This window comes from Chiloscyllium punctatum, chromosome 9 (genome assembly GCF_047496795.1).
Source record: "Chiloscyllium punctatum isolate Juve2018m chromosome 9, sChiPun1.3, whole genome shotgun sequence".
NCBI lineage: Eukaryota > Metazoa > Chordata > Chondrichthyes > Orectolobiformes > Hemiscylliidae > Chiloscyllium > Chiloscyllium punctatum.
The window spans coordinates 68,880,261-68,906,461 of record NC_092747.1 but is presented as its reverse complement, the minus strand read 5'-3'; the positions used below and the strand labels follow the sequence as shown (position 1 = coordinate 68,906,461).

Genomic DNA, 26,201 nt, shown 5'->3' with positions numbered 1-26,201 from the left:
GGCCTGGATACCAGGAAGTGAGCGTCCACACTGAGCGAAAACCACACACCACCCTCTTGTTTCATCGGTACCACCTCCACAGTTCTTCTGGTATGGTCCGCATTCCCTGTGATCCTTGTACTCCAGCAAACGTTATTCTAGCAGTAGTCCCCTCATTTATAGTGCTGAATGCAAGAGATATAACCACCAACAGTTCATTGGTGCTTTGGTGAGATGTTTCCCTGGAGTCTTGTTTCCACGGAAGGATCTACTGGTGGCCTTACCTGATTGATGTGTGGATAGCAGGCCTGCCCAAAAATAGACACCATGGATCTCACTCAGCTAGTCAGGAAGCAGGCCATGCCTCAAAGGTTATGCTCTTGGTCTTTTCTGAATTAGGTAATCAGAGACTGTTGATTTCAGCAGTCTCTCAATAATACAGAGAAACCAGTAAAAGAAGGCACTAAATGCCCAGCTAAGAGATGTGTAAACATCTGTAAGGATTCCTTTTGAGTTATTCTCCAACACTCACCAATTGCTGACAGGTAGGTGACTTAGAGAGAGTTTATTTGACCCGAACAGGACAAACAGTACAGACAAAACTCTATGCTACTTTCTCCCCACCCCCACCCTCCTCTAGCTTATCTCTCCACGCTTCAGGCTCACGGCCTTTATTCCTGATGAAGGGCTTTTGCCCGAAACGTCGATTTCGAAGCTACTTGGATGCTGCCTGAACTGCTGTGCTCTTCCAGCACCACTAATCCAGAATTTATTTGTCCCCTGCTCATTTCAAGTTCAAGTAACTCAGCACGTTCAGGGGAGAAATTAAAAAGTGCATGAAGCTGATGGGGAGGAAAAGTTAATCAAATCTGATGAGGATTAAGTCTTCGCAAAGTAAGTAATATGTGTGCACCATATCCAATATATCACAAAATTAGCTGAGAGTTTTCCTTCAAGGTGTAAAATAAAAGCAACATAGCTTCAGGTAGTGTTATTTTAATCAGTGTGCTCCTGAAACAATAGTTCGGAAACTCAAGATCAACAGTGGAAGGTACAAACGATCCTATAGTTCTGTTCAAAGAAGAATAGGGGAGTCCTCTTGGTGGTGCTGGTAAAATACTAATTTGTCAAGAAATGTCATTGAAATTGTATTAAATTGGTGGTGGAAATGTCACTGGACTAGTAACAATGCCAGTTCTGGTGTGCATGTACTAGTGTTGGACTGGGCTGGACAGTCAGAAGTCACTCAACATCAGGTTATAATTCAACAGGTTTATTTGAAATCAAAAGCTTTCAGAGTATGGCTTCTTCGTCAGCGGAAGTGACCTCACCTGATGAAGCAGCTGCACTCCGACAGTTTGTGATTTCAAATACACCTGTTGAACTATAACTTGGTGTTGTGTGACTTCTAACTTTGTTAGTTCAGGGGCATGAGTTCAAATCCCACCATGACAGATGGTGAAATTTGAATCCAATAAAAATCTGGAATTAAAAGCTAGCCTAATGTTGTTAGGGAAGGAAATCTGCCAACCTGTATAAACTTCCATGTGACTCCAGCCCTACAACAATAGTTGACTCTCCACGGTCATTTCAGCAAATGGGGATTGACAATAAATGTTGGGCTAGACAGTGATATTTATTCCTATGAATAAACATCGCTAAACTAAAAGTGATTTATTTACTTATCGTACTTGTATTGTTTGTAGGGCCTTAACACTTGTAAATGGATGCCTAGCTTCCTTGCAATCATCTTCAGCTGCTTCAATGATCTTCCTTCCATCCTTAAGTCAGAAGTGGCAGTGGCACTAATGATAAAACAACTTGCAGCACCATTTGCATCGTCTCAGAAAATGAAGTAGAACGTGCCAATGTGCAACAAGTCCAGGACAAATCCAGGCTTGGGTTAATAAATGTCAAGAAAGATTCATGCCAAGTGTTGGGCAATGATAATCTCTAACCATCACCCCATGGCATTATTGTGGCATTTGAAAGAGGCATATCACGCTGATCCCTGGGATGGCGAAAAAGGTTAGGCCCTTGTTCTTCATACTTTGCAAGAATAAGGGGTAATCTTATTAAAAAATGCAAGATTCTGAGCAGGCTTTGCAGGTACAGTAAATCCACTGCATCTGCAAAATCACAAATCACAAATTCACCTTTCCACGCCAGAAGATAAGTAACAACATAAATGAACATCCTCAGAACTTGTGTTTCAGTGATATTTTTATCCACTTTAACCTATTTTTAATGAACTCTGCACTCATAAATTTCATCATTTGCAGAGGTTCTGTGGGACGGAACACTCGCAGATATGGAGGAATGATTGTAGATGTTGAAATGATATTTCCACTAGTGAAGAACCTCAAACTAATGGACACTATTTTGTTTCTCCCAGACGGTAGTAAACTCCAGAGAGTTGCAACGACTATATTACTACAAGTATTTAAAGAGGCAGTTGATAGATTTTTGAAATATTAGAGAGTTGAGGGTTATTAAGAGCTGGTACTCTTCACAAAGTAGTTGTGGCCTAGGCAGATTGGCTATGATACTACTGAAAAGCAGACAGGTTTGAGCGACCGAATGGCCTATTCTTGCTCCTATTTCTAGTGACTACCATGAACTGCCCACTGGTAATATACTGAGGATGACCATGGATTAGAAACTGAACCGGATAGATAAATGAGTACAGCTCCAACAATACCCAAAACACTTAACACCTGTACAGGAAAAAGCAGACAACTTGACCAGCATCCCCAACATTCATTCTGTTTACCCCCACACACACTGGCAGCAGTTTGAATCAATTAGAAATTATTATAGTAACTCATCAAACCTCCGATTTCTAACATCTTGAAGAAGGAGGGCAGCAGATGCATGGGAACACCACCATCTGCAACTCCCCCTCCACATCACACTATCCTGACCTGGATCAACCAAGCCTATAATGATCTATACCTCTGGCACTAGGTTAAAATCCTGGAACTTCCCTCCTAACAGCACTACATTCCAAAAACCACAGCAGTTCAAGGCAGCTCACAACTTCTTTCTACAGGACAATTCGAGATGGGCAATAACCAGAGATGTCCACATCCCATGCATAAACAAAATAAAACAAGTGATTGCACTGAAAAATGTACTTCATTCATTGGCGTGCTTTGAAACATCTTGTAGTCATGAAAGACATGATGTAAAGTGATTTTTTTTTTATTTACTCCTGGAGAAATTGTAATAGAATGGGACCAAGTTCTTTCAGAAAGCCAGTGCAGGTCCAACAAGCTTAGCAAAGGTCCATGTATCTAGACACCTGTTTATCTCTAAGAATAATTGCATCAAAGTGAAATGACAATCCCTATAACATATATTATATTCCCAGTTAACATAACTAGAGAGGCATTTCTCCAAAAAACTCTTTTAGCTAATTTAATGTAGGTAACCCATAGCTTAAATTTGACTCAAAAATAATTACATGCAATAATGCTTCAGATTAGAAACAGATCATTGTTAGCTTTGGTAAAGCCTTTCTTCTCTCAATTGTCTACTTACTGTGTTTACATATACTATGATATTACTTCATTACCCTACAAGGTTGGAGGTAGATCTTAATAATCATGATGGTGACTTGACATGATTAACCACAAATCTTTACTATACAGAATTGCTAAGAGATTTAACCAATAATTAGCAGCTATTTCTAAATGCATATCAGAATCACACAGATAACAGTGGCTGATGTTGTGGTTCTGGTTTTCGAATACAGTGATTTTAATTCCGCCAAGCAGCAGAATGAATTAGATGCTGTTAGTCATCCGTGATTGCAAAAAGTTCTAATTTTTGTTCAATGGAAAACTGTTGTAATTCCACAAGTGTCCTATTTTGTTCATGACAAAATAGTAAGTTCTTCTAATACTGACATGGTGACATGATCATTGTCACATCGGGAATTTTAAGTCTCACTATCAAACTAGCCCTGACTATTTCAGTTTAAATCTGCAGGCCAAACAAAGCCCTAACTTTCATTAATCTGAAGATGTAAACATTCTAACAATCTCACATGAGGAAAAATGTTTCAGAACATTTTACTGAACAGGAAGTAAGTGGGCATCGACTAGCTGTATAGAAAGAAAAAAGACAACACTGAAGTGAATGGAAAAGCTGAAGGATTTTAGACAGTCCTGTAGAGGGTAGTGTCCTGAGAAGTTGGAAGGGGTATGAATATAAAATAATCTAGTATTAGAGCAGCAAATAGAGCATGCGAGGAAAACAACCATGGGAGCAAAGGCAGATAGCGAGAACCTGCAGAATTTTGACAAAAAAGATGAGCATTGTTAAATTTCAGCATGCTGAGAAATGGTAAGCAGAACAATGTGACTGAAGAACTAAATTTTGGGAAGGAGTAGTGTTTAAAAAAATGTTGATTGCAAATTCCTTCTTTCTTTCCTTTTTCCTGCCTGCGTGGAGAGATTAGGAATGCTGGGGGTTTAGGGCAGAGAGTTTAAAGGAGGTTAATTGAGGTGTTGAAAATTATTAAGGGTTTTGATAAAGTAAATAAGGACAAAGTGTTTCCACTGGCAGCAGGATCAGTAACCAGAGACAATAATCAGTGGATATAACTGGCAAAAATTTACCAGACGGGAGATGGATTTTTAAAATTAAGAGGGGCATGGATAGGGTAAATAGACAAAGTATTTTCCCTGGGCTCGGAGACTCCAGAAATAGAGGGCATAGGTTTAGGGTGAGAGGGGAAAGATATAAAAGAGACCTACGGGGCAACTTTTTCACACAAAGTGTGGTACGTGTATGGAATGAACTGCCAGAGGAAGTGGTGGAGGCTGGTACAATTGCAACATTTAAAAGGCATTTGGATGGGTATATGAATAGGAAGGGTTTGGAGGAATATGGGCCAGGCGCTGGCAGGTGGGATTAGATTGGGTTGGGATATCTGGTCGGCATGGATGGGTTGGACTCAAAGGTCTGTTTCCATACTGTACACCTCTATGACTCTATGTTGTTAAAACCTGAAATCACATATTCTCAAAGTAGAATGGAAGGAGATAAAATTGTGACTTTAACAAAGAAATTGAAATATACTTAGAGGAAAAACAATATGGAGAAAGAACAGAAGAGCTGGACTAATTGGGGGGGGAAAAAAAAGTCTTTCCTCAAACCAGCTCAAACAAATTTAGCACAGTGGTCTCCTGTTCTGTAAGTATCGGATATGTGAAGCATTTCGTACTGTAGTTTCATGAAGGGAAAACACATGTCCTTAAAATAATCAAAAGTCAGAGCAGGCTGAAATGGTGATACCTCATAACTAGAAAGACCAACCTCTAATTTTGAAGACTGGCTAAGCTGTAAGAACACCAAGGTTTATTATAACAAGATTGGGCTGAGCTCAGTCATAACCATACTGATGAATGACTGAGGCCAAAACACAGATGTGTGTGGGACACCACTGGTCACAACTTTCAGCCCACTCCATCATTCAATAAAATCATTTATTCAGAATTTCAAATTTCAATCTACCCCTGATAAACGCTTATTCCATTGTCTAACATGAATCTATCCACTCTCTCAAAGACACTCAACCCCCCCCCCCCACCCAGACACACACACACACTCCCACATGCACCCCCTCACAGACTTAGACACTCTACACTCTCATACACACACATATACATTCTCTCTCACACTCACAACCCCCCACCCGAGGCACACGGACACAAACACAAAGACCCACGTGCACACATATACATATACGTTTGTGGGGTGTATTTGTACTTGCAGAGTTACATTGTACTTTGCTCAAAAACTGCATGAGTTCATGTATAACTGTGTTATCTCACTTTTTAGATCAGAATCAGTCTAACCGTTATGGCACAGACAGAGAACACAGGGGGCTAACACCAATTGTTAGTTAACCTGAGAATGTAACTTTTAAAAAAAAGTTGTGATTTACACATGAAAAAGTGAAACTATCATGGTATTTGAACAGATGAAAGACTCAACAAACAATCAAGATATTTTTCAATGTATAATTTCAGTTACATCACACTGTAAACTTCTGCTATAAATTCTATGTCTTAAAATTGTGTTCTCCACAACCGCCTGATGAAGGAGCGGCGCTCCAAAAGCTAGTGCTTCCAATTAAACCTGTTGAACTATAACCTGGTGTTGTGTGATTTTTAAACTTGGTACATTCCACTCCAACACCAGCATCTCCAAATCATGACCCCTAGTTTTGGACTGACTTACAAGAAGAACCATCCTTTCCACATCCACTTTATCAAAACCATTCAAGATCTTACAAAGTTTAATCTGGTCACTCCTTATTCTTCCAAACTCTAGTGGGAAAAAAAGTCCAGCCAGTCGAACCTGTCCTTATAAGGCAACCCATTTATTCTAGGTGTCTGTCTAGTAAACCTCCTCTCAGTTGCCTTCAATACAGTTCCACACTGAAAGTGATGAAAATTAGGAGTTCAAAACTGCACATGGTTTGAGATATGGTCTCAACAATCTTCTGTGCAAGTGAATCATAGCATTTTTATGTTCAACTCTTCTCATAATAAAACATAGATTCAATTTGCATGCATTAGTCGTAGAGGTGTTCCCTTGCTGTCTATCACAAGGAAGGTCATTGCAAGGATCCTCCTCAATCACTTTTTCCCTGCAGGGCTCATAATGGGATTAAGTCTTTCAAGATGCACAGTGGACTTAATCTGAATAGCAGGAAAAGTCCAGAAAATGCAGACAGCACCAGCAATCTCTCTACGTGGTCTTGTTTTATTGTGCGAGGTTCTTTGCTTCAACTGGTCAGTCAGGACGAGCATCCTCCTTAATCAGAGTCAATCCATCCTGCTGAAATTTGGCTGCCTGTAGAAATTCAATACAATCCTCCACCAACTGCATGATAATATGCAAGCCATTGTCCTCATTAAGGAGTCTGCCAGTAGACCTAATACAAGTGCAATGTGAGGACAATCAACATTGTATCATTGCACGAACATTCCTTTCCAGATCCCTCCCACATCCACGAAGCTTCTCAATGAAAGACCTTTGGAGGACCAATGGAAAACCTGTTATCTCCAGTCCAGAACCAAATCACTGAGCTGCAGTGTACTGACGATACTTGTATGACACACTTTGAGGCTGAGCTCCAAAACATTCTTGATGCATTTACGGAGGTCTGAGAGAATTGGTCTTATGCTAAACATCCTGAAGACTGAGGTCCTCTACTTGCCTCCTCCCACTACACAACGCAGCTGCTGACAATCAAGATCCATTGCAAGCTGCTGGACAATGTGGATTAATTCTCATACCTTTGGAGCCTCCTTTCAAAGAAGGCCAACACTAGTAATGAAATTCAACATTGTCTACAATGTGTAGCCTTTAGCTGTTTAAGGGCAAAGGCCTCAAAACACAACACCTATCTATCTTATGGTCTAAAATTTTACCTGAATCAGAGACATGAACAATGTACAGCAGATGTCTTAAATCCCAAGGGAAATACCATCAGCGGTACCTTCATAAAATCCAGACAGGATAGATATTCAACTATCAATGTCCTCTTTCAAGCTAACATTCCCAGATTCAAGTCTTTGGTTACAGTCAATCCGTTGTATTTGGCCACCCACATTGTACTGACACAAAATTTCTAAAATAAGCTCTCCTCCGAAAGCTCCATCGTGGAAATGATTGCCAAGAGCAGAGAATCATACAAGCACCTGATCATGCCAGGCAACAACCTGTTTGAACATCACCTGTGGAAGGAAATGTGGATCTAGCACTGGACTATTTACTCATCTTAGGACCCACAACTCTGGATTGGAATAAAGTCATCCACAGTCCGGAGGAACTACTTATGATAATGATTTTGCTTGTAGTATAATCCAAACTTGCAAAACATTTTTTAAATACACAGGCAAAAAAGTTATGACATTTTAAAGTGCTATTCAGTCACCCTGGTTTATAGAACATTTTACTTTGGTGATATGCAAGTGAATTTGAGCAAAAGTTTTCATTGACAATACCAAAATAATTTTAAAAATCAATGTGCACTGGATTGCCAATTTGTACCCAAAACTGAAATTGTCTTCAACTACAAATGGATAAATTTGGGTTTTATTCCCACACCAAATCATAACTGTGGCATTTAAATAATTTATTTAGAACCTTTGATAATTACTTACGTGCCAGAGAAACCTGGAGCCAGTACATCAACAATCTACAGCTAGGGATTAGAAATCAACACTGCTGTCAACCATTTGAAATCATTTTGTACGTTATGAGGTTGTATTGCCCTCCACCATACTCTTTCTCCACCACTATCCTCCCTCCCCCTACTTTAGACAGGAATAGGTCAAACAAACGAATTGCCCCATGCAGCAAGCTATCAGACAAAAACATGCCAAGTATATATTATCAGCAAAGCTTAAGTTCAATTGCTTCAACGTCCTGTGACATTTACAAATGGTAGAATGGCAGATGGTCTGAATTGCTAAATGAATTGAATATTCCTCAGGTGGGACTGTGAAACCTGACAACTCAGATCAGCTTCATACGTGAAGTAAACATGTACAACAAGGAGACATACTGACTGCTTTTTTGAGGGGATTATGTTGCATAGAAATGAAATTTGAGCTGCGGATGTTTAACTTTGTGAAAAAATCCAGCTGTACAAAAGATGCATTTTGCTGTACAAATAAAAGGAAGCTCAGACAAAATAAATTCCTTTAAATCAATTCACAATTATTAGCTCACCAGATATTTCACATTCTAAATTAATTTAATTAGCTGCACTAAACTGGCAACAAAACAGTTCACAGACCTGAACTGGAAAACAATTCAGGCCAAAAGGCTGCTAGTTTGATCACACTGTTCAGTGGCCCGGGTGTTACCAGCAGTTTATTAAGTAACCAAATAGAGGTCAGGAACCTCTATGTTGGGCTTGAAAGAGCAGAAAGAAAGAGGAACAAATTCAAGCTTGCTGCTGTATTTGTATAACGTAAGAGTTGCAGAGACAAGTTGCCCATTTAAAAATCCAGATCCAGCAAGCTCCGTACAGATGTATAAATTGACCTTTAAAGGTTCAAAACATTCTTCTAAAAATAGGGATCACCTTATTAGTATAAAGGTGAAAGGCCAAATGGCGTGAATGGTCACCATCTGCGTATTTCCCCACATGGGGTCTGTTATATGTAGGCATGTCTTTAAATTCCCACACAGCTTCGAATGTAGCCCAAAACACCGCAACTTTCTTGGGTAGACCCTCAGGATTGAGGATGACTTGTTTCCAAACTGGTTCAGAGTTGAAAATGGTTGATTAGTTCAATGTGCAAGCTGCAAATTGTTTCACTTGTGCGAGAGAGAATTTCAAGGATTGAGTAAATAGATTGTGTATAAGATTGTGCAATTCCTCTGATGCCTCAACTTCACTTCTACATGATTCCAATCAAGTCATTTGATATATATGATGTTATCTTGAATACTCTATTACCTTCTCAAATGACATTGTCCGGCATGCTGAGATCTCTGGCATTTTCTGTTTCAGATTTCGAGTATTTTGATCTGGGCGGCACAGTGGCTCAGTGGTTAGTGCTGCTGCCTCACAGTGCCAGAGACCCAGGTCCCAGTCTCGGATAACTGTCTGTGGGGCGTTTGCACATTTTTCTGGTGTCTATGCAGGTTTCCTCCGGGTAGCTCCAGTTTCGTCCCATAGTTCAAAGATGTGCAGGTTAAGTGGATTGGCCAAGCTAAATTGCCCATAGTATCTAGGGATGTGCAGGCTGCTTGGGCTGGCCATACGCAATGCAGGGTTATAGAGGGAGGATAGGGGAGTAAGTCTGGGTAGGATGCTTTTTGGAGGGTGTGGATTCAATGGGCTGAATGGCCTGCTTCCATACCGTAGGGATTTTATGATTCTATGAGGAACAAAGATAGGACATCTTTTCTACGTGGTTCACCAATAATGAAGTACTGCATTTTCTACTGCTCGAACAAAAGAACTGTGTAATTTAGATAAATCATTGTACTTAATATCTATTAATTAATTGAGGTGCGTGTTGAACTGGGGAGAGCAAAGTTCAAAATCACAACACCATGTTATAGTCCAACAGGTTTATTTGGAAGTACTAGCTTTCAGAGGGCTGCTCCTTCATCAGGTAGCTGTGGAGCAGGATCATGCAATACAAAATTTATAGCAAAATATGTGTTATGCATGCAACTGATACAATATATTGAACAAACCTAGGTTGCTATTAAGATTGTTACTAATTATTGTACTTAATATTGACGTAATATATATTTTTGCAATTCAAATGGTTCATTATTCATCACCTATTTAGAATTCCTACAGTGCGGAAAGAGACCATTCAGCCCATAGAGTCAACATCAACCCTTCGAAGAGCATCCTATCCAGACCCAGTCCCCTACCATATTCCCATAACCCCACATTTACCATGGTTAATCCTAACTAGCTTACATTTACAGACCTTTTTTTAAAATCATGGCCAATCTATCTAACCCACACACCTTTGGAATGTGGGAGGAAACAAGAGCGCTTGGCAGAAACCCATGCAGACACAGGGAAAATATGCAAACTCCATACAGTCACCCAAGGCTGGATTCAAACCAGTGTCCCGGGCCTGCGAGGCAGTGTTAACCCCACTGAGCCACCAGGCTGCTCTTAGGGAATTAGTTGGAAGGGAATTTTATTTGAAGTGCTTTCCAATTTTACGTACGAATGGTATACTTTCGAAGACTATAAACGTATGGAAAAGCAATTACCTTGTTGTTACTATTAAGCAGATGCTAAACTGCAGACTAATCTGAAAATCAATTCAGAGCCAAATCAACAGTTGGAGTCCAGCTGTGGAGCAGCACTCAGTCCAGTGAGAGTCTGGCCTCAAAATTTATAATGGGGCCACTCCAGTGTGCAAAGTCACAATTAGAAGATGACAATACCACAGAATCTTCAATTTTCCGATGGTCAAGTTGAAAGGCAGTGAACCTATATATCCAATCCAAAGCCTCTGGCTTAGATGAAAAACTGATAAAATACTTTCTTCGGTTTACATTTCCTACAACAAACTGCAACTGCCAGATTTCCAACTGATCCCATTTGTGAATCACTATTGCGACACCATTTTAGCCCACAAAAACCCTGTCAAAGTTTTGCAAACATGTTACGTTCCAAAGGACAAGTAGTAATTCGTGAAACATTTTTTAAAAATGTTTGAGTAGCCATATCAATGTGACAAAGTATTACTAACTTAGTCCTGCATTTAATTTGGACCACATTATGGCTTCACTTAATATACTGTGAACAGGTACAAGTTTTCATTTATCATTTTACAACTCTGATAAGAATCAGCAATAAAATAAAGCTCAATGCGTACCCAGTTTTGACATGCTCATCTTTCATGTCTCTGGCAAGGACACCCTCAGCATATCTGGGTCATCCAGACACAAACACACCTTGGGGGTCACCCAACCAAACCGCCAGGGCCATTGGGCTGTACTGACAAAGAATCTCCCTCCACCCCAGATCCAGAACTTGGGACTACACTCAGAAGTAATTAAATGAAAAGAAAGAAGAGAACCTATTGAGCGCACATCGGTGGTACATCACACAAGTGACATTAGCATCAGATTTGTATAAATTTGATGATTTTGATATTGCATCTGTTTATTTAAATCTGTGCAGTCCCGAAAGTAGCTGTTTCCCCAATGACGACTAATTCCATGTCACACAGTATGTGGCATGGATCAAAGACAGTGTTAAAAGCCTCTTGCAGCATCTTGACGGAAGACGAACAAGGAATATGCAAAGCCATGGGTTCTGCTGATTCTATTGCCCCTCATCTTACTACATCCCTATTTTTTCTTCTGGCTTCTTTGACCGAAGACGCTGATGTAAATGAGGTTGTTGGCTATATGAGAATCAGGGAAGCACGCAGCACACAAGCAGCTAATACAGGAGAATCACCAGGGATTAGGGACCTTGCACAGATCTAGATGTAATGTTATTTCCCTTCAAATGGCCTCATGTTGCCAGATTCTGAACCCCCTCTCTCTCAGGTCAAGAACTTATCCAGTCCACTGTGTGTGTTGTCACAGTCATTTTCCTTCCCATTGAATTCTTTTGAATTCCAGCAAGATGAAAGGCTACCGTGACAACTCTTCAGCCAATGGCTCCACCTCTTTTGTGAGACCCCAAGCATCCAGATCCCCTTCCTGTGAGCCTAACCCATGACTTCAATCAACTTCGTAACTCCCCAAGTTTCCATTCAACCTGTTTACATGAGCCTGCACCTGCCCACTTTTCCTCCCCACTATGTGCCATTTGAAGTGAACATGTCAGGTGTGATTATACACTGTTTTAATCCCCCTTGAAGCCAGGGAGTTCCTGACTGTGTGTAAACTCACTTGTTGCATTACTTATTCCCATTCATATTTTCCTGTACCCCAACTTCACAAATATAGTTGCCCTCCTTTACAATTATCATTTCCATTACGTCAAGCCTGCAGTCTCCAAGTCCCCTTGCCATGGTGGCAGCAGCAGCACCCCCAAACCAAATGGCAGCCTTGTTTGCTCAAAACATTGGGTAAGATAGGTTATAATGACTGGCAGAGGTATGTGACTTTGGTTTTGCCCTTAATGAGATGCTGAGAGACTGTTTGGCATTTGGGATTAAGATGTAATCATGCCAAAACATCTACTAGCTAAAGTCCAACTGGCCTTCAAATACAAACAACTGGCTTTATTATCAAAAAATATGGTCAGTGGAGCTTGAGCGCTGCAGGATGTGTCAGTGGAAGTGGACACCCTCGCCCATCCAATTGAGCTCGAGGAAGACCACTTGAGAGAAGGCAATTGCATTGACTCACTCAGGATATATCCTGACTAAAGGTCATCTCACAGGAAAACCCCAAAACAAAGACAAGCCTTGACCAAATGGTTAAAATTTTCCTCAGGATCTGAGCCTTGTAGTTGCTGCTGGTATGCAGACTCTAGACAGCAAAAGAGTCATAACACGCCCAACAGGTTTAATAAAAGTATCGACAGTGCCCTCTTGACTGCCTTGATTGAACTGGTCTTCACCACATTTCCAGGACTCTCCAATTTTTCCACATAACTGCAATCATTCTCAAACTCTCCTGCACTCTCTCAATGTATTCACATCTTTCCCATAAAGTGGAACACAGAACCAATTCTTGAGTTGAGGTCCAAACAGCATCTGCTTATAACTTTCTTGCTCTTGCATCCTATGCTATTCTTTGCCTCTTTAGAATTCTGTATTTACACAGTTATTCACAGTTCTCTAGTTGGCTTGCATTTCTCAGGCAGTTACATATATACTCAGGTCTCCATAATCTGCAGATGGTTTTCAAATGCATGTTTATATTACTTCCATGTTCTTTGCACGAAAATTTATCACACTTTTCCGCGTCTAACTCCATCTGCCACTCATATGTCTATTCTTTCCGATTGGAAAAACATCTGTTAATCATTATACTCTAATAAATAAAAGCAAAACAATGTAGATGCTGGCAAATCTGAAACAAACACAGAGGATGCTGGAGAAACTCAACGGATCTGTCAGCTTCTGTGGAGAAAGAAACAGAATTAACATTTTGAGTCCAGTAAGAGTCTACTTCAGAGTCATTATTCTCTGTTTTCTATCTCTCAGTCAATATTGCTTTTGTCCCTTTATTCCATGACCTATAGCTTTCCTCAAAACCAAGTCTGTTTTTGGAATTAGATCAAAAAACCTTTTGGAAGTCTACATACACTACATTCAACCCTTCCTGTTCATTGATGGGTAACATTCATATGCACTAGGAAAGTTCCAGATTCTGTACACAATTCATACAAGAATAATTTCAGTGGTGTAACCACAGAAGTTCCAGAATTGGCCTTAGGTTTTCCAAGTTGAGATGCTCAGAGAAAGATGGCAGCAACTGAAGTTTTTAATCATGATAAAGACATTGATGTTTGAAACCAAACACATGATCTTGTTAATGTGAATATATATTTATATTACATTTGATTGTGGGGCAATGTGTAGCTTCACAAATTCAGAACAGCATTTCAGAAGACACACCAAAGGAGCAACAGCACCAAAAGAACCATAGTTCACTATAAATTACTAATCTCAGATGGGGAGGAGAAGTAAAGGAAAACTTGAAAATGAAAGAAAAAATTACATCTAACTCCAGGTTCAAGTATCACATTATCTCTCCCCAGCAATACTGGCAAGGAGAAGTTTGCTTCCAACATGCACACTCTTGCACTATGCCTCTGAGAAATTTTCAAAAGCAAATCAGGGAAGTTTGTTTTTTTTCAACTCTCTCTGCAGAAAGTTTTGCTTTGCAATTTCTAGAAATTATACAAATGAAATCTGGAAATGACTGATTACTTAAAAATAAGAGTTTCAATGTATATGTCCATATTCCTACAAATGGAAAGTATGTTTTACATTATTTGGTTTTAAAAATATTAACCTTCTAAAAGTCAAGATTTGATTTTGATCTATTGTCACATACTTAAGTACAGCGAAAAGTTATGTTTTGCATGCAGTACAGCAGATCACACTATACAAAGTGCTTAAAGGTAGTAGAACAGAGCAAGGACCACAATGTTATGGCTGCAGTGAAGGTGCACAAGGAGCAAGGTCAACATTAAATTTAAAAATTGAGAAGTCCATTCAGGAAGGTGGTGCTGAAAAAGCACAGCAGGTCAAGCAGCATTCGAGGAGCAGGAGAATCAATGTTTTGGGCATAAGCCCTTCATCAGGAAGGGCTTATCCCCAAAATATCAATTCTCCTGCTCCTTGGATGCTGCCTGACCTGCTGTGCTCTTCCAGCACCACACCCCCAACTCTGATCTCCAGCATCTGGAGAAAGTCTTCACTTTCTCCAAGTCCATTCAGGAGTCTAATAACAGTGAGAAGAACTGGTTCTTGAATCTTTGGTATATGTTTAAACTTTTGTATCTCCTGCCCAATGGAAAGGTTCGAAGAGATTATAACTAAAATAGGAGTAGTCTTTAATTATATTAGCTGCCTTCCCGAGGAAGTGAGAAGTATAGACTGAGTCAACGGAAGAAAGAATAGACTGAGTCAACGGAATTCATCATGGTTTGCATGGTGAATTGGACTGTGTTCACAACTCTCTATAGTTTCTTACGGTCCTCAGCAGGGCAGTTGCCATGATGTATCCAGATAGAATACGTTCTATGCTGCATCTATAAAGATTAGCAAGAGTCTTTGCAGACATGCCAAATATCTTTAGCCACCTGAGGAAACAGAGGTGTTGTCGTGCTTTCTTGACTGTAGCATCAACTTAGGTGGGCCAGGATAGATTTCTGGTGATGAACATCACTCCTGGAAACTTGACGCTCTCGACCATCTCCACCTCAGCATTATCGACATAGACAAGGGCTCCACCTTGCTTCCAGACGTCAATGACCAGCTGTTTCATTTTGCTAGCATTGAGGGAGAGATTATTATCTTTACACCACACCACCAAGCACACTATCTTTCCTGTATTCTATCATTGTTCAAGATCCTGCTGACAATGGTGGTATCATTATGAAACTCGTAGATGTAGTTAAGACGAAACTTGATCTCACAGTCACAAGTGTATAGGGAATATGGCAAAGGGCTGAGTACACAGCCTTGCGGGTCACAAGTGTTAAGGATTATTGTGTTATTGCCTATTCTCATTGATCGGAGAGGGTGGGTCAGGAAGTCGAGGACCCAGGTGCAGAGAGTGGAGCAGAGATCTAGGTTTTGGAGTTTGGAAATTCGTTTGGTTGGAATTAGTGTTGAAGGAGAAGCTGTAATCAGTAAGTAGGTGTCTGACATATGTATCCTTGTTACCCAGATGTTCTAGGGATGAGCATAGGGCCAGGGAGATGGTGTCTGCCATGAACCTGTTGCGACGGGAGTCGAATTGCAAGGGATCAAGGCAGGTTGGCAGGCTAAAGTTGATATTAGCCTTTGAGATCTCAAAGCACTTTATGATTATGGAGGTCAGAGCCAGGCAGTAGTCATTGAGGCACGGTCATGAGTTTTCTTTGGTACTGGGATGATGGTGGTCTTTTTGAAGCAGATAGGGACGTCAGGTCGTAGTAAGGAGTGGTTAAAGAGGTCAGCAAATATGTCCGCCAGCTTGTATGCGCAGGATCTGAGTGCACAGCTGGGGGCTCCATCTAGGCAAGTCGCTTTCCAAAAAGGCCAATCTGACATCTACAATGGTGACTGACAGAACAGGTGCTTGCAAGGCTGTCAGGACAGGTGACTTCGTTTCACTGACCTTCTGTTCAAGATAAGCATAAAGTGCATTCAGTACTTCAGGGAGTGATGTGTTATTGTTCGTAATTCTGTATTGCTTTGTTTTGTAGCCCATTAAGTAATTTAAGCCTTACCACAAATAGAAGGTGTCAGTGTAGTTAGTTTGAGTATCTAGCTTCGTCCAGTACTGGTGTCCCTAATGACCTTATGGAGATCATATCTGGATTTTCTTGCAAAAGTCAGGATCATCTGACTTGAACACCTACTGAAGTCCAGGTGTATGGCAATGGATCTCCTGCTTCATCCATGGTTTCCAGTTGGGGATCCTTTGGATTAACTTCTTTGGTGTGCAGTCTTCTACACATTTGCTAATGTGTGTTCAAATATAGATCAGTCCACCAATTCTAAGCAATCCCATACAAGCTCTTCTCCTGCCTCAGACCAGCACTGTATTGGGTCCTCACATTCCAATTTCTGCTAGTCCAAAATGCACAAGCGGTATGGAGCAGCAGGCACCTTGAATGGTTGCGTAGATCTGGTCAAGAATGTTCGGACCTCTGGAAGGACAGGAGACGCGTTAATGATATTTTGGTAGCACACTTATTTGAGGTTGGCCTGGTTGAAGTCACTGGCTACAATGAACAAAGCTTCGGGGTATCCAAAGTCCTTTAGAAATCTATATTTCATCAAGTGCACTCTTTGCTTCCGCATTTGGGGGAAGCGGGTGGGATATGTAGACTGCTGCTGTCAGGATAGCAGAGGTGAACCCACTCAGCAGGTAGTATGGATAGTCCTTCCCTCGGAAGTGCCTTAGGAATCATTTAGGAAGGCTATAATGTTCAAATGTGGAATTTTCAGTTAAATTTTAATTGTGAACAATTAATTTCCTCATACAGTACTCCCATTTTCCAAAATACAAATCGAACCAAATTATGACAACAAATCATGGATGACCATCCTAAGAGTCAAGGAACTCCTTAAATGTTGCGCTAAGAAATGTTGCGCTAATAAAATTGTTGAATGATATTCTGTTTCAATACGCATGCTGGCAGAGTAAAGTGTTAAAAACCTTTAACTTTGTGAATCTCAGTATTAGAGAAACAACCTTTTAAACTGATTTTAACTCCTACTTCGATGGCATAGAAATATAATTCAACTAACTGCTCGTACTGTTCACAGTTAGGGGAGCAGTATGAAAACTGATTCAGCTCCAAAATATCCACTGTTTTAATTTTTTAGCTTCAACAAAGTTTTGGAGGAATATGCTTTGAAAGGATTATTTTTGAACAGTTTTGATTTGAAAGACTGAATTTTACACTTAGCATGTTCTGTATGTCCGTACAAGAGAACACTATAGCATTATCTTGGGAAGCATGTCCAAAGGAGATCCTCCTTTGTTCCAAGTGACATTCTCATTCCTACCATTATGTTCCGTAAGTGACCATTTTCAGACAAGTCTTTGCTGCTGACAGCAAAATCCAGGCCAATAAGCAGGCATCTAACCTTGTTAATGGCTTGAAGATCTATCAACTGTCACTAAAAGCAAAAGTAAACAAATTAATTTTGCTAACATCAGCAATGTCTACATTTCCACGACAAGTCTGAAGAGTCAGACATTAAATGCATGTTCCAATCTTCAGGGGCACATTTAAGATCAAGCAAGGAACCTTAAATGCCAGCATGATATCATTCATTTGGAAACTTAGTTTAAAAAATTCTAGAAGCAAAAATCTCAAAGGAATCACAACAGTTGAAAAGGCAGACACATGACGTATACTGGACAGGACTGCATTGTGACAAAGAGTCATACTGCACGGAAACAGACCTTCCAGTCAAACCAGTCCATGGTGACTATAATCCCAAATTAAACTAGTCCACTGCTTACGCTTGGTTTAAAACCTGCCAAATATTTCTTTATTATATACTTGTCTACATGAATAGAAAAGAAACAAAGCCATACTATTAAATCAATTTTTAAAATTGGATGCTGGAAATCTGAAACAAAGCTTGAAGGTTCATTTCCAGACGTTTCATCACCTTGCTAGGTAACATCTTCAGTGGGACTCAGGCGAAGCACTGCTGAAAATTCCTGCTTTCCGTTTATATAGTTGGGTTTCTTTGGGTTGGTGATGTCATTTCCTGTGGTGAAGTCACTTCCGGTTCCTTTTGGGGGGGGGGGGGGGGGTGGGGTGGTGGGGTGGTGATGGTAGATGGGGTCTAACTTGATGTGTTTGTTGATACAATTCTGGTTGGAATGCCATGCTTCTCGGAATTCTCATGTGTGTCTTTGTTTGGCTTGTCTTAGAATGGATGCGTTGTCCCAGTCGAAGTGTTGTCCTTCCTCATCCGTATGTAAGGATACTAGTGAGAGAGGGTCATGTCTTTTTGTGGCTAGTTGGTGTTCATGTATCCTCGTGGCCAGTTTTCTGCCTGTTTGTCCAATGTAGTGTTTGCTACAGTCCTTGCACAGTATTTTGAAAACGACACTAGTTTTACTTCTCGTCTGTATAGGGTCTTTCAAGTTCATTAGCTGCTGTTTTAGTGTGCTGGTAGGTTTGTGGGCTACCATGATGCCAAAAGGTCCGAGTAGTCTGGGAGTCATTTCTGAGATGTTCTTGATATAGGGAGAGTGGCTAGGGTTTCTGGACGTGTTTTGTCTGCTTATTTTGGTTTGTTGCTGAGAAATCGGCAGACTGTGTTCATTGGGTACCCATTCTTTTTGAATACACGATATAGATGATTTTCCTCTGCGCTGCAGTGTGTGTTGACTCGTTGAAATAATGTTCTGATGCAGTTTCGTTTGTGGATATTGTGATGATTGCTTCTGTAGTTCAATATTTGGTCCTTTTGTCTTGTTTTCCTGAAGACGCTGGTTTGAAATTCCCCATTGGCTGTTCGCTCTACTGTGACATCTAGGAATGGCAGTTTATTGTTATTTTCCTCCTCTAGTGAATTTTATGCCAGTAAGGTTATTATTGATGGTCTTGAAGGTTTCCTCTAATTTGTTTTGTTTAGTGATGACAAAGGCATCATCCACGTAGCGGATCCAAAGTTTGGGTTGGCTGGTTGGCAGAGCTGTTTGTTCAAGTCTCTGCATTACTGCCTCTGCTAAGAACCCTGACAGTGGATGTGACATCACCAACCCAAAGAAACCCAAACATATAAATAAAAAGGAGTTTTCAGCACTGCTTCGCCTGAGGCCCACTGAAGATGTTACCTCGTAGGGTGACAAAACGTCTGGAAATGAACGTGCAAGCTCAGGAAGCAAACCTACATCCAAAACCTCAACCTGAGCTACAAATCTTCTCAGAACCGATAATCTGAAACAAAACCCGAAATTGCTGGAGAAACTGCAGATCTGGTAGTACCTGCGAAGAGAAAGCAGAGTTAACATTTCAATTGCAGTGACCTTTCTTCCAAAATATTTTTTACCTGGAATTAAGGAGGAACAGAAATATTGACATTAGAATTAGTTTTCATGCAATCAGAAGGCAAGTAAGAATGCAATGGCGAATAGGAGATCAGAAGTAACCTGGAGACCAGTTCAACACATTCAGTCTAGAAATGCATTGAAAGCGTTACAATTGCAGAGTCCACAGTTGTCAAGGAAGAAATAATTGGTATGACATAAGATGGTAACTTCCAAGGCAATAGGTCATTTCAGCAATGCAGAGAGTGTCACTAAGCTACAAGCAGTTGGTTGTTCATGAGTTTCAGACTATTTAAACTTTATTATTACTGGACAAAAAGAATACTGAAGATAATATTACTCGCTGATTTCCAAACAGAGAAAGGTTTTGACAATGTTCGAAACTTAGGTAGGCTTTCTTCCTATATTTAATTCAATTGCTTCTCCATCACTTAAATGCTTTCTTATAATAAAAACAGTGAGAGTGGCAACAGTGTTATTAGATTAGATTACTTACAGTGTGGAAACAGGCCCTTCAGCCCAACAAGTCCACACCGACCCACGGAAGCGTAACCCACCCATTCCCATACATTTACCCCTTTACCTAACACTACGGGCAATTTAGCATGGCCAATTCGCCTGACATGCACATCTTTGGACTGTGGGAGGAAACTGGAGCACCCGGAGGAAACCCACGCAGACACGGGGAGAATGTGCAAACTCCACATAGTCGCCTGAGTCGCTTGTTGGATACCCACAACACTGAAAATGCTCTACTGTGTGATCAGAGTTTTCAATTACACACTTTGGATTAGATGAAGTAGCAAGTCCAAAAACAGCAGAAAAATATTAAGGGCAGTTATTTTCCCCTCTCTCTTGAATTGATCACAGCTGTGATTGTGTGATCAGTATTCAATTCTAGAACAAATATAAAAAGTGCTGGAGAAACTCAGCAGGTATTGCAGCATCTGTGGAGACAGAAACAGAGTGCACTTCAACTCTTCTACAGAACTGAAGGTGGTTGGAAGACGTTGTTTTTATACACTTTGGATGTAGGTGAAGAAAGGGCGAAGGGAGCAAATAATGTGGTGGCCCAGCACAAAGTCAAAAGGTTTCACCATTAATGGTGGTGGAACTGAAAAAGAGATGTACAATGAGAGTAAACTATGGTTTGATGGGGAGAGAATAGGTCTTCTCTACTGACAGCAAAGTGAACAAGACACAAAAGCAACACAAGACTGTGGGGGTGGGTATCATGCGCACACAAAAAAAGTGACTGCAAACAAAATGGACGACGGGTATCATACAGTCAGGCTTTCAAGTTCTTGAATTCAATAATGATTCTGAGGCCATAAAATGTCTGAACTGAAATTGAGAACTATATCGAATATCATCTTCTAATTTGTGTTATGCTTTGGTTGAATGGAAGCAAAATGGTTTATTGAAATGAGGATTCACTGGAAGATCAAGATCATTCCTTTAGACATACTGGAGGTGTTCTGTAAAGTGGTTACTCAGTTTGCATTTCATCTCACCAAGGTAAAAGAAACTGCAATGTGAGTGGTGAATGCAGTAGACTAGATTGAAATAAATACAAGTAAAACACTGATTCAGCTGAAAGGTGTGTTTGGCACCTCGGAAAGTGAGGAGGGAAGAGATTAATGGACAAGCGTTACACTTTTTGCAAATGCCTGGGAACATGCCATACGGGAGTGAGGAAATGTTCGGAGTGGACAAAGGTGTCAGGGTGGGAAAGGTTCCTGCGGCATGCTCATGGTGGAGACAGAGGGGAGGGTGTGTTTGGTATTGCCATTCTACTGGAAGTGATAGAAATGATGGAGGATGATCCTTTGTAGAAGGGGGTGGCAAATGAGGACAAGGGGAACCCTATTGTTCTGGGAAGTGGAGAGATGAGGATTGAGGACAGAAGTGCAGGAGGTGGGTCAGAGGCGAAGGCTGAGTGCCTAGTCAATTGCAGTGGGAAAAATTCTCAAAGAAGGAAAAGAAAGTCATGTGAAAGGCACCCTATCAGAACAGATGCAGCAGAGACTAAAGAAACTGGGAGAATTCAAATGGATTCTTTGCAGGAAGCAGGGAGTAATGTGGTGTGTTTGAAGTAACTAAGGCAGTCAGTGAAACAGTAATTGATATTGGTGGACAGCCTATCCTAAGAAATGGAAGCAGTGAAGTCAAAGATTGGAAGGGAAGAGTCAGAATGGACCAAGTGAAGGGGCCAAAAGGATGAAAATTGAAAGAAAAATGTATTTATTGTTTCAATTCTAGACAAGAGCGTAGTTGCACCAAAGACTTAATCAATATATTCGAGAAGTTGTGAGTAGAGGCTCAAGTAGGATTGGAGCAACAAATGTTCCATACACCTCACAAAGGGACAAGCACTGCTGGGACCCATTCAGATACCCATAGCAACACCTATTTCAATTCTAGGAAACACTCAATCAATCCAAGAGGTTAGCAATCCTATCCCCTCATGAAATATCACTTATAACCATTCAGTAATTCATAGGAATGAAAATCAGACTTTCAAATTGAGTATAATTAAACCAAAGGCGAAAAAAAAGGATTGGTTTAAATATCCTAAAACGAGACATGTATGAACATAAGAATCCTTCCCTTGACATAGAAGGCACAGATGACGTTTCTCAACTTGCATACAAGTTTTATCTTTCAACAGAGTTTAGAAAATGACCCATCAACAGCTTATAACAAGTATAAAGATTGTGAAGCAATGGCATAATTCCCAATATTCTGGACCCTCTAGAGATCAACTGATTAAACTGTTGCAGTGAGTCCTAATACCTCCTGACATTTTAACTGCGGTCAGCTGTATTCCTTTAAGCAATAGGATATTTTATGACATACATTTATTAGGATTCTTTTTGAGTTTCTCTTCAAACAATAAAAGAAAAACAGAAATCTAGATAAAATCTTCAAACAAAAAAAATTGTTTTATTTGCTTTGGGTAGGTTATGACATTGTGATAATTTTTCAATCTTTGCAACTCCAGCTAATTTTAATTTGTAACATCTGCAAAATGCGTACCCAATTTCACAGTTAATTTTTGATTATGAGTGACTCTATGGTATTACATTCACCCGAGTTCTCAGCAAATTAGATTTGGTCATCTTGACCTCCACCCTTCACCCCAAAGACATCCTCACATGATGCTTCACATGAATTACTTAACTACTAGGTTTGTCACAGCAGTTTCTACAAGATCTCTATTTACAGGCAAACAGAAAGATGCTTGTATGACAAACCTATTTCAATCATATTGATATCTGTGCTATATTGCTCTTATTGCAAAAAACAAAGATGTATCTATTTTAATAGCACACTTTTGAACGCTAACTTTTTTAGCACAGTGTTTTTTTCAAGCACATTTATACGAATGTGATTACATGTACAAAATTAAACTAACTATTGATCTAACAGTCTGACAATGTAACTTGCTGCTACAAATAAAAGTGATTGTTTTACTACTTTGCACAGTACATTGGGTGTATGAAGTAGTGTATGGAAGGTATACTGGGGCATCATTTTAAAAGATTACCATAAATTTGTTGAATTTGTATGAAGAGAATCAACTCCTTTCCTACCCAACATGATTATTGAGCAATGATTGAGGTTAACCAATAAACCATGGAAGCAATGTTCTGAATTTTACCTTAAAACAGGTCAAGTGCCAATTTTGAGGAGCTTCACTGCTCTCTTCTAGAGTCGAGCAAGTTATTTCATACAATTTGCTGCAGCTTGCCTTATTAGCTATGCATCATACACTATGGCATCTTGCCTGCGCTCTCTTACACTCATCAATTGTAAGGAATTCAACACTACCAGGATAGATGAACATTTTCTCATGATTCAACATGGGAGCTTCATACATGGAACGCTATCAAATAGTTGTAATCATTCATTTTTATTCAGCAAAAGCAAAGAAATAGCAAAGAAAAACTACTTGCCTTTCTATCTTTAGTAAATTTATGATCATTGAATCCAACTGGCATCTCTTGGAACCATGTGTCAATGAAACCTTGCCTTGCTTGTTGTGCATGATGCTGCTTCACTGTACGATGCCGAAGGTGATGTTCCTCTTCTTCAATACCCTCATCCACTGCCACAGAAGAGTGTTGTCCCAAGCACTGAGGATGTCACCTAGACAGGGGACGAAACGTCTGCAACACAAATTCCCAGCTCGGCGAACAGAACCGCAACAGTGTTATCAGCTCTTCAGTATCCATCGCATCTCCTCTTTGCCTGCACCAGTTACGAAGAGCGCAGCATGTTGGGGTTGTGCAGTACATTCCGAAAAGACTGATCGAAGCATTTTCAGCCAACTTATCATTTGCTCCATGACGGCCCTGCTAATAAGAATGAGCTGCATTGTATTTACAACCAGCCTCATTCAAAGGGTTGCATAACAGAGTTATGAGCAATAGTTGCAGAGTATAGATCTTGACTCCTAGTAACCATCCTTGTAAGGTTTCTGACCTATGAGACAAAGCAGGAACATAAGAGTTCTCAAGAATACCTGCATCATAGCTGCTCGTAAAATACCTGGCTGATAATCGCAAATATCTGCACACAGACTACAATTATTCAAGAAGCTGGTTCATCACCACCACCTTCTCACAGGCAACCTGGGATGAGTAATAAATGCTGGCCCAGCCAGTGACACGCACATATCTGTGATCTAATTAAAAAGTAATTTGTACATTGATGGAATTGAATCCTTTACTATTGTTGATTAAGTCAGTTGCATTATGCTATGGAGCTCTCAATGTGACATGCATACAGTCTACTATACCCTTTACCTGCAAGCAATCAAATCCCTCTCCACCTCCATCCCCCATGACCAGGGCCTCCAAGCCCTCTGTTTTTTCCTCTCCAGACGTCCCCAACAGTACCTTTCCACCAACACACTCATTCGTTTAGCCGAACTGGTCCTCACCCTTAACAATTTCTCCTTTGAATCCAGACCAAAGGGGTAGCCATGGGCACACATATGGACCCCAGCTATGCCGGTCTCTTTGTTGGCTATGTAGAGCAGTTGATCTTCCATAATTACACCGGCACCACTCCCCACCTCTTCCTCCGCTACAATGATGACTGCATTGGTGCCACCTCGTGCTCCCACGAGGAGGTTGAGCAATTCATCAGCTTTACCAACACATTCCACCCTGACCTTAAATTTACCTGGACCATCTCTGACACCTCCCTCCCCTTCCTGGATCTCTCCATCTCCATTAATGACGACTGACTTGACACTGACATTTTTTACAAATCCACCAACTCACAGAGCTACCTGGATTACACCTCTTCCCACCCTACCTCTTGCAAAAATGCCATCCTGTATTCCCAAATCCTCTGCCTCCATCGTATCTGCTCCCAGGAGGACCAGTTCCACCACAGAACACACCAGATGGCCTCCTTCTTTAGAGACCGCAATTTCCCTTCCCACGTAGTTAAAGATGCCCTCCGACACATCTCGTCCACATCCTGCACCTCCGCCCTCAGACTCCACCCCTCCAACCGTAACAAGGACGGAACGCCCCTGGTGCTCACCTTCCGCCCTACAAACCTTTGCATAAACCAAATCATCCGCAGACATTTCCGCCACCTCCAAACAGACCCCACTACCAGGGATATATTTCCCTCCCCACCCCTTTCCACCTTCCGCAAAGAACGTTCCCTCCGTGACTACCTGGTCAGGTCCACGCCCCCCCCCTACAACCCACCCTCCCATCCTGGCACTTTCCCCTGCCACCGCAGGAACTGTCAAACCTGCGCCCACACCTCCTCCCTCACCTCTATCCAAGGCCCTAAAGGAGCTTTCCACATCCAAAGTTTTACTTGTACATCCACTAATATCATTTATTGTATCCGTTGCTCCCGATGCAGTCTCCTCTACATTGGGAAGACTGGGCGCCTCCTAGCAGAGCGCTTTAGGGAACATCTCCGGGATACCTACACCAATCAACCACACTGCCCCATGGCCCAACATTTCAACTCCCCCTCCCACTCTGCTGAGGACATGGAGGTCCTGGGCCTCCTTCACTGCCACTCCCTCACCACCAGACGCCTGGAAGAAGAACGCCTCATCTTCCGCCTCGAAACACTTCAACCCCAGGGCATCAATGTGGACTTCAACAGTTTCCTCATTTCCCCTTCCCCCACCTCACCCTAGTTCCAAACTTCCAGCTCAGCACTGTCCCCATGACTTGTCCGGACTTGTCCTACCTGCCCATCTCCTTTTCCACCAATACACTCCACCCTCTCCTCCCTGACCTATCACCTTCATCCCCTCCCCCACTCACCCATTGTACTCTATGCTACTTTCTCCCCACCCCCACCCTCTTCTAGCTTATCTCTCCACGCTTCTGCCTTTATTCCTGATGAAGGGCTTTTGCCTGAAACGTCGATTTCGCTGCTCCTTGGATGCTGCCTGAACTGCTGTGCTCTTCCAGCACCACTAATCCAGAATCTGGTTTCCAGCATCT

General features: G+C 41.1%; 1 protein-coding gene across 3 annotated transcripts in view; it reads right to left on the bottom strand.

Moving 5' to 3' along the window:
* Positions 1 to 26,201, bottom strand: part of tmem135 (transmembrane protein 135) — a 540,618-nt gene that overhangs the window by 198,974 nt on the left and 315,443 nt on the right. The gene's annotated exons all lie outside the window — the stretch shown is intronic.